Below are 12,836 nucleotides of genomic sequence, written 5' to 3'. Positions count from 1 at the left end.
GTCATGTATGGAAAGCAATACGGACTTTTCCTGAATTTATTTTTTTAAAGCTCTAACATTATAAATGAATAATAATACATACAGTTTGAATTTAAAGAATAAATTTAAAATTATATTCAATTAATTAAAATTTGTTGCCTAATTGTTTGTGGAATCTCATCCCAGGTCAAGTATGCATCACTAAATAACTTTTCAATTGCATGTATAAGGATATCCTTAGTCCCTTGGCGTAAATTAAAATTGAAATATATAATTAAAATATTAAGAGGTCAATTTCATAACTTAGAAAACTAACATCTTTATAATATGTAAAATTATATATATCATACCCAAACCCCTCAGGTTCAATGATGAGCCCCTGGTGATCATCTACCTGCTTAGGTAGTGTAGGATCCTGATCTTGTGAAGTAGGTTTATGTTGTAGGTTCATCGAGGTGTAGTTGTTGTCCAATGTATACATGAAAAAGACTGGTGAAGGCACATCAATATTACCTGGCAAGTTCAGTCATATTTTTCGTAGTGTTAATAAAATTGCTAAAGGGAAAAACGAACAATTATTCAAGATAGGCAACATGCCATAAAATCTCAAATTAATGCAATAAATAAAGTGAAGAGCAATATTTCTATAAGGACCCTTCTTGCTAATTGTATTTGAGACTTTTGTTTCACTTATGCTTCTAGGTAATGTAATATCAATATATAAAAGGGTGCATAAAAAATAAGTATATAATTTGTTGAGGATGACTTAAATAAATATCACTTTCTATGGTGTGGTTTAGATTTTATCCAACTATTTTAAGTATTGTGTGAATATAAATTTTGGTGTTGACGAAACATTCGATAAATATCTAACATCAACATATTTTGGATAAATACAATAAAGAAAGCTAATAAGATTTTAAAATTATCAAAAAATAATCTTAACAATGCAATATATGAGGTTCATAGTTTACGAGATAAATAAAAAGAATCGTCAACAAGTATCTCAAAAAGAAGGAGCCAACAAAAAGTTCTGGTTGTATGTTATTTGTTTGTGAGGCTGTAAAAACACACAATAACAAATATGAGCACAATTTGTGTGTCTGAGTTATCTTTAAAAATGTTTTTGTTAAGAGAATTTATTTTCATTTTTGTGGTAATAGTTTGATGATATTTTTTTTTCAAAAACTATTTGAGGTTTTAGAAAAGGACAAATATGTTTAAAATTTTATCAATGTTACCCGCTAATGGATTGAAAATTTTATGGGAATCCTGATTTCGATCTCCCTCGGCAATTTCTTCCTGCATTAACCATCCCATAAATAAAATATTAGTACATATTGCAAATAATTATACATATCTCTTTTAAAATATTATTTTATGCATATTAAATATAATAATATAATGTATATTATCTTGTAATATTAATTTTAATTCAAACAACTGTTTCATCAGTGGTAAAATTAAAGAATTGATAAATTACCTTGCAATTTGATTTTTAGGATAAATAGCACTCCAAAAGGCATAGAATATTCTTGTTACATTGGAGGAACAACTGGCATAATAACATTTGTGTTGATTATGGTTTTTTGTTTTGTGAAAGATTTTGCATTTGATGACATTATTATTTCAAAATTTTCCTTTATAATAAATAGCAAAAAAAATATTACTTCATGCAATTTATTTATCTAGCACAAAAATGTACAGTATAAGTTTTGAGTCTTCAGATATAGACATAATATGTGAAGAAAATAAGCTCAACAAAGTAGCCCTCTTATAATTATTTCTTACTAATAATATTATGGTAAGAGATACACAAAGAATCTATAATTTTAATTTAAGTGATTGAGGTAACTTTTATTCATAGATATGTACATAACTATACAAAATATACATTAAAGGCCCAAAAGTTTCCGAGAAAAGAAAATTTTAATAACAATTAAATTTTGAACCAGGTATCACGGATACAAGAGTGTCTAAGGACAGAACGAGACAATACAAAAAAGATCTGTTTAATAAAAATATAAAAATACATAGATAGTACAAAAGAGGGAAAACATTAATCCGGATGCTAAGATCTCATAGGATCTAATCAACAAAGGCAACAAAACAATCATGATTCAACGAACCTATATTGTGTTGCATCAGAAAAAGATGTAGAACTCTAGTATGAGTCCCAAAATACAGATACTAAGTTGGCATCATAGTTCCCCCGAGCTCAAATAGAAATCATATAAATACAACAAGGATACTAATGCTAACTCTAAAAATTAATTAACTAACTAAAGTAATACTAGAACACTGATAAAAAGAAGACAAAGACAATATGAGGTAGTTAGAAGCCTATCATACACAATCGTACTATGAAAGATTGATGCACATAATATCAAACATAAACCTATTGCTAATAATAGTCCCAAAGTACCTCTTAAACCAGTCATTATGATACATAGGGAACCTAATGTTACATGGAAATCATAAGAGATCTAGAGCCTAATTACAGGAGAATCTAAAATGTGAAATCATAGGAAAGATCTCATATGACAAATTAGAAATTGTAGAATTTAGTAAGTTGATCCCAGAGTAATTTGGAATCACGAGCGAATATAGTATTGGAATTTTGGATACTAGACGCATACTTATTTGATTTTCTTTACAAGAAGATTATGTGTAATTACTGCCCACAACAAATTACTATATCAAGGCGAATGAGGGGTACTGTTAGATACAAATGTTTAAAGTAGGATCCTTTGTTTGAGCTTGAGTAGGAACTACAATTGTTGTAGCTTGGATATCCATGCTAGATCTGCCTCCAAATTTATGTAAAAGTAGAAATTAAATAAAAGAGCAAGACAAGACAAAATTACTATAAGCTGAAAGTTGAAGTAGGATGGTAGCTAAATTACCACATAGAATTAAAATCAACGAAGAGAATAACAATAAATGAGAACTAAAATCAAAGTGGATCACAATACAATAAGACCATATGTCAAAGTACTGTAATTAATGTTGTCTGCAAGGGAATGATGTAAAAGAATGTTGGAATATTCATCCTGAATTACACAACCGGCATGAGCAAGAAGGTACAATGGAGAATAACAACAAGTAAGAAGAGAAAGAGGGAAGTCAAGAAAGAGAACAGACTAGTGGAAAAGTTGTGAGGAATAAGCATATTTATTATCATAGTAAGTACCAATTGCTAGAAAGGAAAAAGAAAATACATGAGAGAGAAATATGGGCATGTACTAGGGGAAGTTGACGCTATAGAGCATGAAGGCATCAAAGTGACTAACTTTGTTTTATGCAATTAAGAAGGAGATATATAAAAGAAAGAGGAAAACAGAAAGGAATGGGTGCATCAGAAGTTTGCAGAAATCAATTGTAAAGGTCCCAATGAAGAAACGCATAATAATAAAATGATCAATACAATGTTAGTTAATAAAGAGGAAAAGGAATAAAGTGATATGGAAGGCAAGCAGTCCAGGAGAATAGTTTAAACAAGGAGCACACTAAGCATTAAACAATTATTACAGTTCTGGAAAAAGAATACAATAATGAGATGAATCCATTGATAATTCAAGTTACCAATCAAATGGATTAGATAAATAAGGGCATAGATAACTTATTAAATGAAGAGGGTGCGGAGGAGAATACTAAGATGATGGGTATAGAAGGTGATTTGTCGCCAAAATATAGACAAACTATAAAGTAGTTATGTAAAGAAAATGAAAAAGAATGTAGTCAAAAAATATTATAAGCAAATGCTAGAATCATTTGGAGTATAGTCACCGGCACTACCAAATCCAAATGAATGCTCTCATATGGAATATAAAATAAATGAACATTTAATTGACACTCGTCCTATAAATTTTATGACAAGTAGTAAATCTTTATCTCCAGTCTACTAATTTAAAATCACCGTCATATTCATTTTACCACTTAAGTACTATTTACCCTTTCACCATACATTATTGTTGAATTATCTCTATAAACCTTTGAATACCACATTTCTCTCCGTTCAAGAATCATAAGCCTAACTTAGATCTATCAACTCATAAATACTCTATTATTCTATTAAATTCTTATTGATCTTCACTAAAATAATGGAACATCAATATAAACTCATTTTTTGTTAATGTATACTCTAATATATCCTAACCAACAACTCCTCCTCTATATTGTACCATAAAATCAACACCAAATTACTAGTCCTTTCTATCTACAACACACTTTACCAACTATATGATGGAATCTTCAAAACTCATCACTTCTTAGTCTAACCATAAGGGAAAAATCCTCATCACTAACCTACTAGGTGTATTACTATAGTAACATATCCTGTCAAAACACCATCCCCTTTACTTATATTACTAAACCTCTGCGTACTTTCCTCTAACTCTAGGCACTGCCAGTACTACTGCTCATAATTTTGTAACTCTTGCTATGTTTTCTGGTGATGATACTACCTGCGATCTAAACATACTTCCCCATAAGGATCTTAACTGAAACCAGTCTTAACGAAAAGAGTACAACTAACTTTTAGCTCAAACACATAATTCATATGAACATGAGTGCATTCCTCTAAAGCTCAACACTTAACTGACTCATGGGCTTCTCTCAAGCCCCGACTACAAACTTTCATAAGATATCAGCTAAGAACAACTCATCAATAAGGGACTGACTTTTCTATTCAACCACATCTAATATGATTGGTATTCAAATGAATGAATTTGAGAAAACATACGAGTATAAATAACTCTTTTTGACTTAGCTTTATGAAAGATTCAGATTATGAAAGATGGGAATTTTTTCTTTAATATCTGTAGTCCCTCATTTATAGAAGCCCCCAAAACCAATAAAAAATTCTACTTGACACAGCTTTATAGAAACCTTATAATACTTGAACTCTGACCTCTAATACAAAATATTTCATGCCCCGTGCCTACACCTGAATATGCAAGCACTAGAGAACTATTTCTTGTCCCCAAGTGAACCCTTGGCATGACTAACTACTAAGATGAAGACTTACGCAAGCCTTCTTAATTCTAAGTAAAAAGGATAAAAAATCTAGGGCAAATACCATCTAAACTGTCTGAGAATACTAAATGTAAACAACAATACTTTAGCAAAAAAATCTGAAGATAAATACCGAGAGACTCTCTATAATTTTCTATCTATTAAGGCTCTACTATATGAGACAGGCGTCGGGACAGACCCACAACAACCTTAAATAAAACTTATAAAGCAAATAAATGACTAGAGTTCTCTGAAAGAAATGCGGCCTCACCAAAAGCTGGTAAAAAGTTGGGTGATATCAATGAAATAAGATTAATTTCTAAACTGAACTGGGATATGTATATATGTATAAATATTCTTTACTTTACTGGGGAGTTTCTCAAACCTTCAACCATCACTATGAGCCTCGTGACGATACAACGTCTTACTCATGTATCCACATCCGCTCTATACCTTGTTGGAGTATAGAATGCAATTGTACTAATAGATCGACTGAAAGGCAGGTGAGGAGTCGTTCTTCTTATTGTACGATCCTATCTACGATGGCTACATATTTTATGGGATTTGAGTTGTTTGAACTCTTACGCCATATGATTGCTCAATTGTACTCCCATAATAATATAGTTGTATAATATGCTCATAGTTTGATAAATTATATGGTCTGTATGAATAAAGGGTGAGACCAAACTCATTCTGTAAGTCAAAGATCACATCTATCTAAAAATCTATATTTCAAAGCCATGTATGTAACTAGAATCATGAGAGAGTTTTCTAACTTGCACAACTCATAAGTATTTGTAATTCATTTTCACAATAGTATAAAGACTCTAAAATCATGATTTGAAATATAAGCTTCATGAAATCATAATAATTTCATGTCAACAACTCACAAGGATAACAATGTAAAGATTACTAAGAATAAAAAAAAAGTACATAGGCAAAAAATCTTTAATCTTGAAAAATTAATTAAGGAAGACATGAAATTTTGGTCAAGATTATGGATGAACTCGAAATTGGGTTAGATAACCATAATTATGGAATTTAAATTATAAACATTGATCAATCTTGGATATGAGGATGAAAGGAATTCTTCATTGACGTCTTACATACCTTAATCACTCCAATTACCGATTAAAGGAATTATTTTTGAAGAAGACCTATAAAAACATTCTTGAACCTTGAAGGTGAGTTCTTGAGGAGCTTTCTTGAAAAAATCTATGAATTTCATGAGGAGTCAATAGTTAATTTTAAGATTATGAAATTAAGAAGTTTCGATCTTGCCTTGGTTGATAGATGAATCCTGGAGGAAGTTAGTTTCTTGAAAACTTTTTTTTCTAGGGTAATTTTATGAACCTTGGAGGTGAATCACATTTCCGTTATGTATTGTTACCCCACCATCTGATATGCTCATAAAACAACCTCTTAACCGACCAAGCAGGTGAACATCTTTTGCTAGTTTTTTCCTTTCTTCCTCAACATATGCTACACTACCTATATATAGATTGCTAAGACAATTAGATACTACATTGGCCTTACTAGGATGGTAAAGCACGTTCATATCATGATCTTTTAGGAATTAAAGTCATCTTTTTTGGCGAATATTCAACTCTTTCTGGGTGAAACACATGTACGTAAACACTATACAAGTAATGTCTCCAAATCATAAGAGCAAATACTACTACATCAAGATCGAGGTCATGAGTTGGATAGTTCTTCTCATGGAACTTAAGTTGTCTAGAAGCATATGATATAACCTTACCTCATTTCATTAACGCAACACCTAGGACGACTCTAGATGTATCATAGTATATCACATAACTGTCTGAACCCGCTAGTAGATTCAAAACATAAGTTATAGTCAACCTAGTTTTCAGTTCTACAAAGCTCTTCTCACACTCATCTGACCACTGAAATATAACATTATTTTAGTAAACTTAGTAAATAGAGATCTTATGTATGAAAATCCTTCCACAAACCTTTTGTCATAACCAGCAAGACCCAAGAAACTTTTGATATCTCTAGAAGAGGTAGGTCTAGGTGTTTTACATTTTTTGAAAATAATTTTAAAGTTTTTTAACTTTTTGAGAGTCGCCACTTAATTTTTAACGAAAAATCAAGAAAACTTAGTTTTCAAAAGATCTAAACAGAAAATCGATTGAAATCGTTTCAAAGGGGGTTCAGGATTCATATTTATATTTTAGGAAAGTTTTTACGGCACCTAAAAAACTCGCTAACTCGCGATTATCAACCAACTAACTTATTTGGCTAAAAATGCTTTAATTTAGATTCAACTTTATTTGAAATCTATAAAAGGGTGAGTATTCAGCATACTATTTAAGTGAGTTTATTTAACTTGCAAAGCTTATTTATTATGTTTTTTAGTTTATATAAAGGCGATCAATTTAGTTTAACCAGTTAAAACATACCAGTGTCTTGTGGGGATTTGGAGTTTCGACCGCAAAACCAATGACAAATAATAACAAGAAAATAACGATAAAGTAAGAGAGAGAGAGAGAGAGAGAGAGTTTGATTGGGTCCAAATCCGGTTTCTGTCCGCCTTGACCGGTATTTGAACCCCATTTGCATTCAAGCTTTGGGCCCATTTGACTTGTACCTGTCCTAAACTAGCCAAAATAATAGCAATACAAAACGATAAGAGCTTAGGCTCCAAAATAAAATACAATATTTCAAAATTAAATTTGGACTTCTTGGTCAAAAATCTTCAACGTCTTGTTGTGTTTTGAATTTTTTCAGCGTTTGGTCCTGTACTTCAATTTTTACAGGATTATTCTTCAATTGTTTATCTCGAAAATGGAGGCCGACTCGATAGGAAGTCAATTCCGATAAATGGAAATGGAGTACAAATTGGACTCGAGTAAATGTCACATGCATTGAAATAAAGTAAATAAGAAGAATTAGATAAGTTAACATTCATAATCCAACTAACACAGAATCTATCTGATGCAAACTGGACTTACTCAAAACAAACTTGTCCCACGCCAATGATATGATGAAAGCTAAGATGATCAAATCATCACAAACTTACACTTAATTTTGGGAAGATAACATGCAGGACACTAATTGGATCATTGTTCAAGTCAAGCTCTCATTAAATTAAGACTCATTCTTAACAAATAAGGTTATTAAAGTATCACTTAATAATGTACACAATTACTCTATGATTATCCAAATATCGGGATCTTTAGGGAGCTCCATTTATAATATTCAAAGCATGAGGTGAGACACCAATGCTGCAAGCAAAGGACAGATCACACGCATCATGTAAAAGATCTAGTAGGATCAGTACATTAAACTTACTGTGTTGATCTTTAATGAAAAGAAGACTCCACAAAACCACTATATTAATAAACTAAAGCAGCAGGACCCACCCATGAAAAATCTTGCACGAACTTGAACAATTACTATTTTTTCATTACTTATTTTTTTTTCATTTTTACCAAACGAAAAGGGATGCGAATATGTGCGTTGGGGTAATTTTTCAGAATGGCATGGGACAACGAAGACGAAAGATTGAACAAATCAATTGATTAACACATTAACCATCAAATTTTATAGTTATGCAATAAATCATCAACGAAAAAAAATAAAATCTACCAGTGATAATAAACAAAAAAAGACATTTGAGAACAAGCTTTTCCAAATAGAGAATCGGTGTCACTAAATTTCTAATAGAACAGATGCAAAAAAAATACTGATCTCGAGAACTTAGCAAATATAAACAACCATTAATTCAACAATAACGCGAGGCGACATATATAACAAACCTTTTCCTTCTGACTGACAACAAACTTCTAATAATAACGAAAGATACATATATGATTTTGTGAATAAGACGATCGACAACAAAAAAATAAAAATACTAAATATAGAGTTTAAGACTTTGTCACGCATAGATAAGCAATAGGGAAAATTTTATTAAAAGCAAGACATGAATTTGTGGCCTTGAGATAGACACATCAACATGTCAAACATTCAACAAACCATCAACAGTAATGCAGATTTCAAAAAACAGCGAAGAGAAACATCATTTTACTCAACACGAAGACAAGAGAATCAAAGGGGTGTTACCTTTTCGGGGACAACGATTATGGGGGACGGGACGAGCAGGGACTTCCAAAGACTCCAAGAAGCTCCGGTGTACTGAGAAACGAAGTAGGTGACTCGAGAAAAACTGAATTCTCACCCTCTCTATTTTTGAAACCTGTACCCAAATATCTGTATGTAAATTTTATAATCGATAGTTCACTATTTCATTTCCCAAAATTCTAGATAGCTCTTCCTAATGCCTATATATATTTTTTATATGTTTCCCTAACTCTTTCTCGAAGTTATTCCAATTTTTCTCCAAAACAATTCTTCCACCCCTTAAAACTGAATAGGCAGAGGGTATTAATAGAGAATTCTGGGTTGGATTTTTGGGCAAAAGGCGAGAATTCGGGTCAAAGCCCATTCCAAAAATTCTTTTTTTTCAAAATATTTCACTTAAATATATAAACAATCTTTTCATTGGACTTTGAAACCATTCCGAAAGAGGGAAGGGGAATGGACTCTTGGGATTAGTCCCAAACGTCCTTGTGCAACGTGTCCTCATCTTGAGGTCGCAAGGACGATTCTGCGTGCCCTTGCAACTGCGAACTGAAAGAGATAAGAGGAAGAAGACAAATAGAGACAGCGTACTATCTGTACGCGTAGACGCCGTGAGCTTTCCGTGAATCGCCGATTGACTGTCGTTTTATCACTGCTCAAAGGCGCCGCTTGGAATGGGATGCTGTTAATGTTAAGCGTGATTTGTTCCAAGAGTTCGTTTTGCTTATAAGAAGATTGAACCGGGTTAAGGTAAGAGAATGGGTTCGGTTGAGAAAAGGGTTGGGGATTTTAGAATTTGCTGGATGTTGAATAAGATAATTAATTTGGACACGTTGGGCTTACTACAATAGAAGAGATTTAACCTGAATTGAGATGGAGCAAGAATTGAAAAAGTATAGATCTAAAATCTAGTCAAATTAAATTTTCTTGGTGAATATGACTAAAATTAAATAAGACGAATTAGTATTGATTAATTTACAAGCTTCGCAATTTTAACAAAACAAAATAATTAACTTAAATATAAACTAATAAATCAAAACATAAATTTAACTAAAACTAAATTAGTTTAATAAAACGCTTAATGAAAATAAAATATTTTTGAGATTATCTTGGAATATTTATAAAATAAGTTAATTGTATAAAGGACATATCTTCAAAAAAAAAATAAACATGAAAGCTACTAAAATTATTTAAAAACAACTTGAAAAAGATTTTGAATTTTCTAAAGCTAATTATTTTAAATCGTATAAAATTAATGAAGCCCGAAGGTTAATTTATCAGGGGAAGGGTCAAAATTGGGTGTCAAGAACTGTCTCTTATTGTAACACCCCGTATCAAAAACAGAACAAAAATCAACTTTTAAGAAAATCTACAGATGTAGTCGACGGTTTCAATCGACGAACCATATCCTAACCCAGGGTCCGTCCTGCACATCCGTCGATTGAGTCAAAAACCCCCCAATAAACTAAGTTCATAAAATTTGGCAAAGTCCTAATCGATCAACGGACCTACGGTCCATAGTCTGAGTCTGTTGATCGATACCCCATTCGCCCACTCTCTGATATGAACCACCTTAACCAGTATGGACGGTCATTCGATCTAGGTCGGTCGGTCTGACCATACATGAAAATTAACAGACATTTAGGGCAGAATTGCAGTTTGGTCAACTTCAATTGATCATAACTGTTAGAACAAAGAGAATTAGGTGTCCCATGACATACCCACAGATAGATAATTGAATTATCTTTCCATATTCACCAACCTTGCTAATATCAGAAATTCGAGTAAAAAGTTATGCCCATTTTAGTAAAGGTCTGTCGAATAGACCCAAATGATGGATTGTCGATTGAACGACGGACCATTTGTCCAGGTCGTCATTTCTTCCGACGGTAATTAACTCAGGAGTCTTTTGGTGTTTTTCCACTTCATTTAAACCATAAGATACATCATTTTGACCCTACATCATCATATTTTAGTTAGTTTAAGCCTAGAAACATAATTACGAAGTACCTAAGTCAAATGATAAATAAAAACTTAGAAAAGTAGAATTAAGAAAGGAGAAAAAGGCCAAGATCCCTAATTCAAGAATGCGGCAAGGTTCAAGCAGTTCCAACCCCAAAATCTAAGTTTTTCTCTGTGAATTTTATCACCGGGTATGCGAGTTTTCACTAGTGAGTTCCTTTCACCTATTGAGTCCCTAGTTTTAAGTAAGATTTTTTATTCCTATATCATGATTAGATCTAATTTTCTAGAACTTTTACAGAACTTCATAAAATAATTAGTTATATGTTCCAAATCAGATTATCATGTTATTACTCAAATTATTGCATGAATTTCAGAACCCTAGATATGTATTTTTTCAGTTCTTGAAATACACATGCTAGGTTAGATATCTCAGTTATTTAGTTATACATGCTTAAGTTTTTAGTGCATTATTATCATATTCAATGTTGCATTCTCAGTGTGCTTGTTCCATTTTGAGCTATCCAGTATTTTACAGAAATTTAGACATAATCAGTTAACTACATAAATCAATGGGAGTAGCATAATACCGAGTTGGACTAGGGTTTAGCGTACCCAATTAGTCCCAGAACTACTAGCCAAGTAGGTTGTAAGTCCCTTCTGTGGGTATCACTTTAGTGATCACACCAGCGTGCCTTTATACCTCTAGCAGTGTATATTGGGTCCTCTTGATGGGGCGTATATATCAGACTCCAGATTTAGATCATGTAGTTTTATTATCAGTTATTAGTAGCTCTTACATTTTAGTTAGACTCTCTTGCATTGACCATTTATCAGTATACTCAGTGTTTAGTTTTAGCATGTTATAAATTGGTCAATGCATCAGTTAGCTCAGAATTCAGTAAATCATGTTTAGATTATTATACTTGCTTTTATACTTTTTTAGTTATGTTTTATTTCAGCTTTATTCTATCCTACATGCTCAGTACCTTCAAGTAATCACGCATACGTGCGCTATATCTTATCTTTATGTAGGTTAAGGTTCTCAAAATCTAAATCACGAATAAATCGATCTCATGATCTCCAGATCAGCAGATTAAATGGTGAGTCCTCCTTCTCATAGAACAATAGTCATAATTTCATTTCAGTCATTTAGTTTTAGTTTTTGCTAGGCTTGGTTGGGTCATGTCCTAGTATTTCTAGTCAGTTAGAGGCTTATTTCAGACACAGTTAGTTTCAGCTTAGTATTGATTTTATAACTTCTTTATATTAAACTCATTGTTTCAAATATCTTAGTAATAGAATATGGGTATTCCCCATCTTTTCATTTTAAATTATGATTTAGCTTCCAAATCAGTTATATTCCTTAATATGCTCATGATCACACCAATAGGGTTAGCTTGGGATCACTTGTGGTCCTAGGTTTCGTGTCTTCGTCCTGGGGGTAGCTCGGGGCGTGACAAAATGTGGTACAGAGCACTAGGTTCAAGAGTCCTAGGATGTTTAAAAATTTTCACTAAGTAGACTCCTTTTCATGGGTGTAAAGTGCACCACATCTAATCAGAGGGAGGCTATGAGGTGTTTTAGGAAAACTTCACTTTGTTGTTACTATTATCGTGCGTAAGGTATGATATGATTTCGTTCTAACTTGACGTTCTACGTTTCAAATCATGCCTCATCGTAAAGCTAGCGCTAGGTAATAGAATGCTAGGAATGCAAACGTAACTCCTCTAGTCCTAGATCAAGAAGTCTCCAATGCTAAGTTCAAGAAT

At 32.3% G+C, this 12,836-nt stretch overlaps 1 long non-coding RNA gene across 1 annotated transcript; it reads right to left on the bottom strand.

Annotated features, from left to right (window-relative positions):
• Window positions 1–224: 224 nt before the first annotated feature.
• Window positions 225–1,283, bottom strand: LOC138347909 (uncharacterized). The gene is made up of 2 exons (XR_011220470.1): window positions 1,221–1,283; window positions 225–492 (listed from the first exon to the last, which is right to left on the bottom strand). It is a non-coding gene; the product is annotated as an uncharacterized lncRNA (long non-coding RNA).
• Window positions 1,284–12,836: the final 11,553 nt, after the last annotated feature.

This window comes from Solanum lycopersicum, chromosome 4 (genome assembly GCF_036512215.1).
Source record: "Solanum lycopersicum chromosome 4, SLM_r2.1".
NCBI classification, from domain to species: Eukaryota; Viridiplantae; Streptophyta; class Magnoliopsida; order Solanales; family Solanaceae; genus Solanum; species Solanum lycopersicum.
This window is presented reverse-complemented; position numbering and strand designations above follow the sequence as displayed.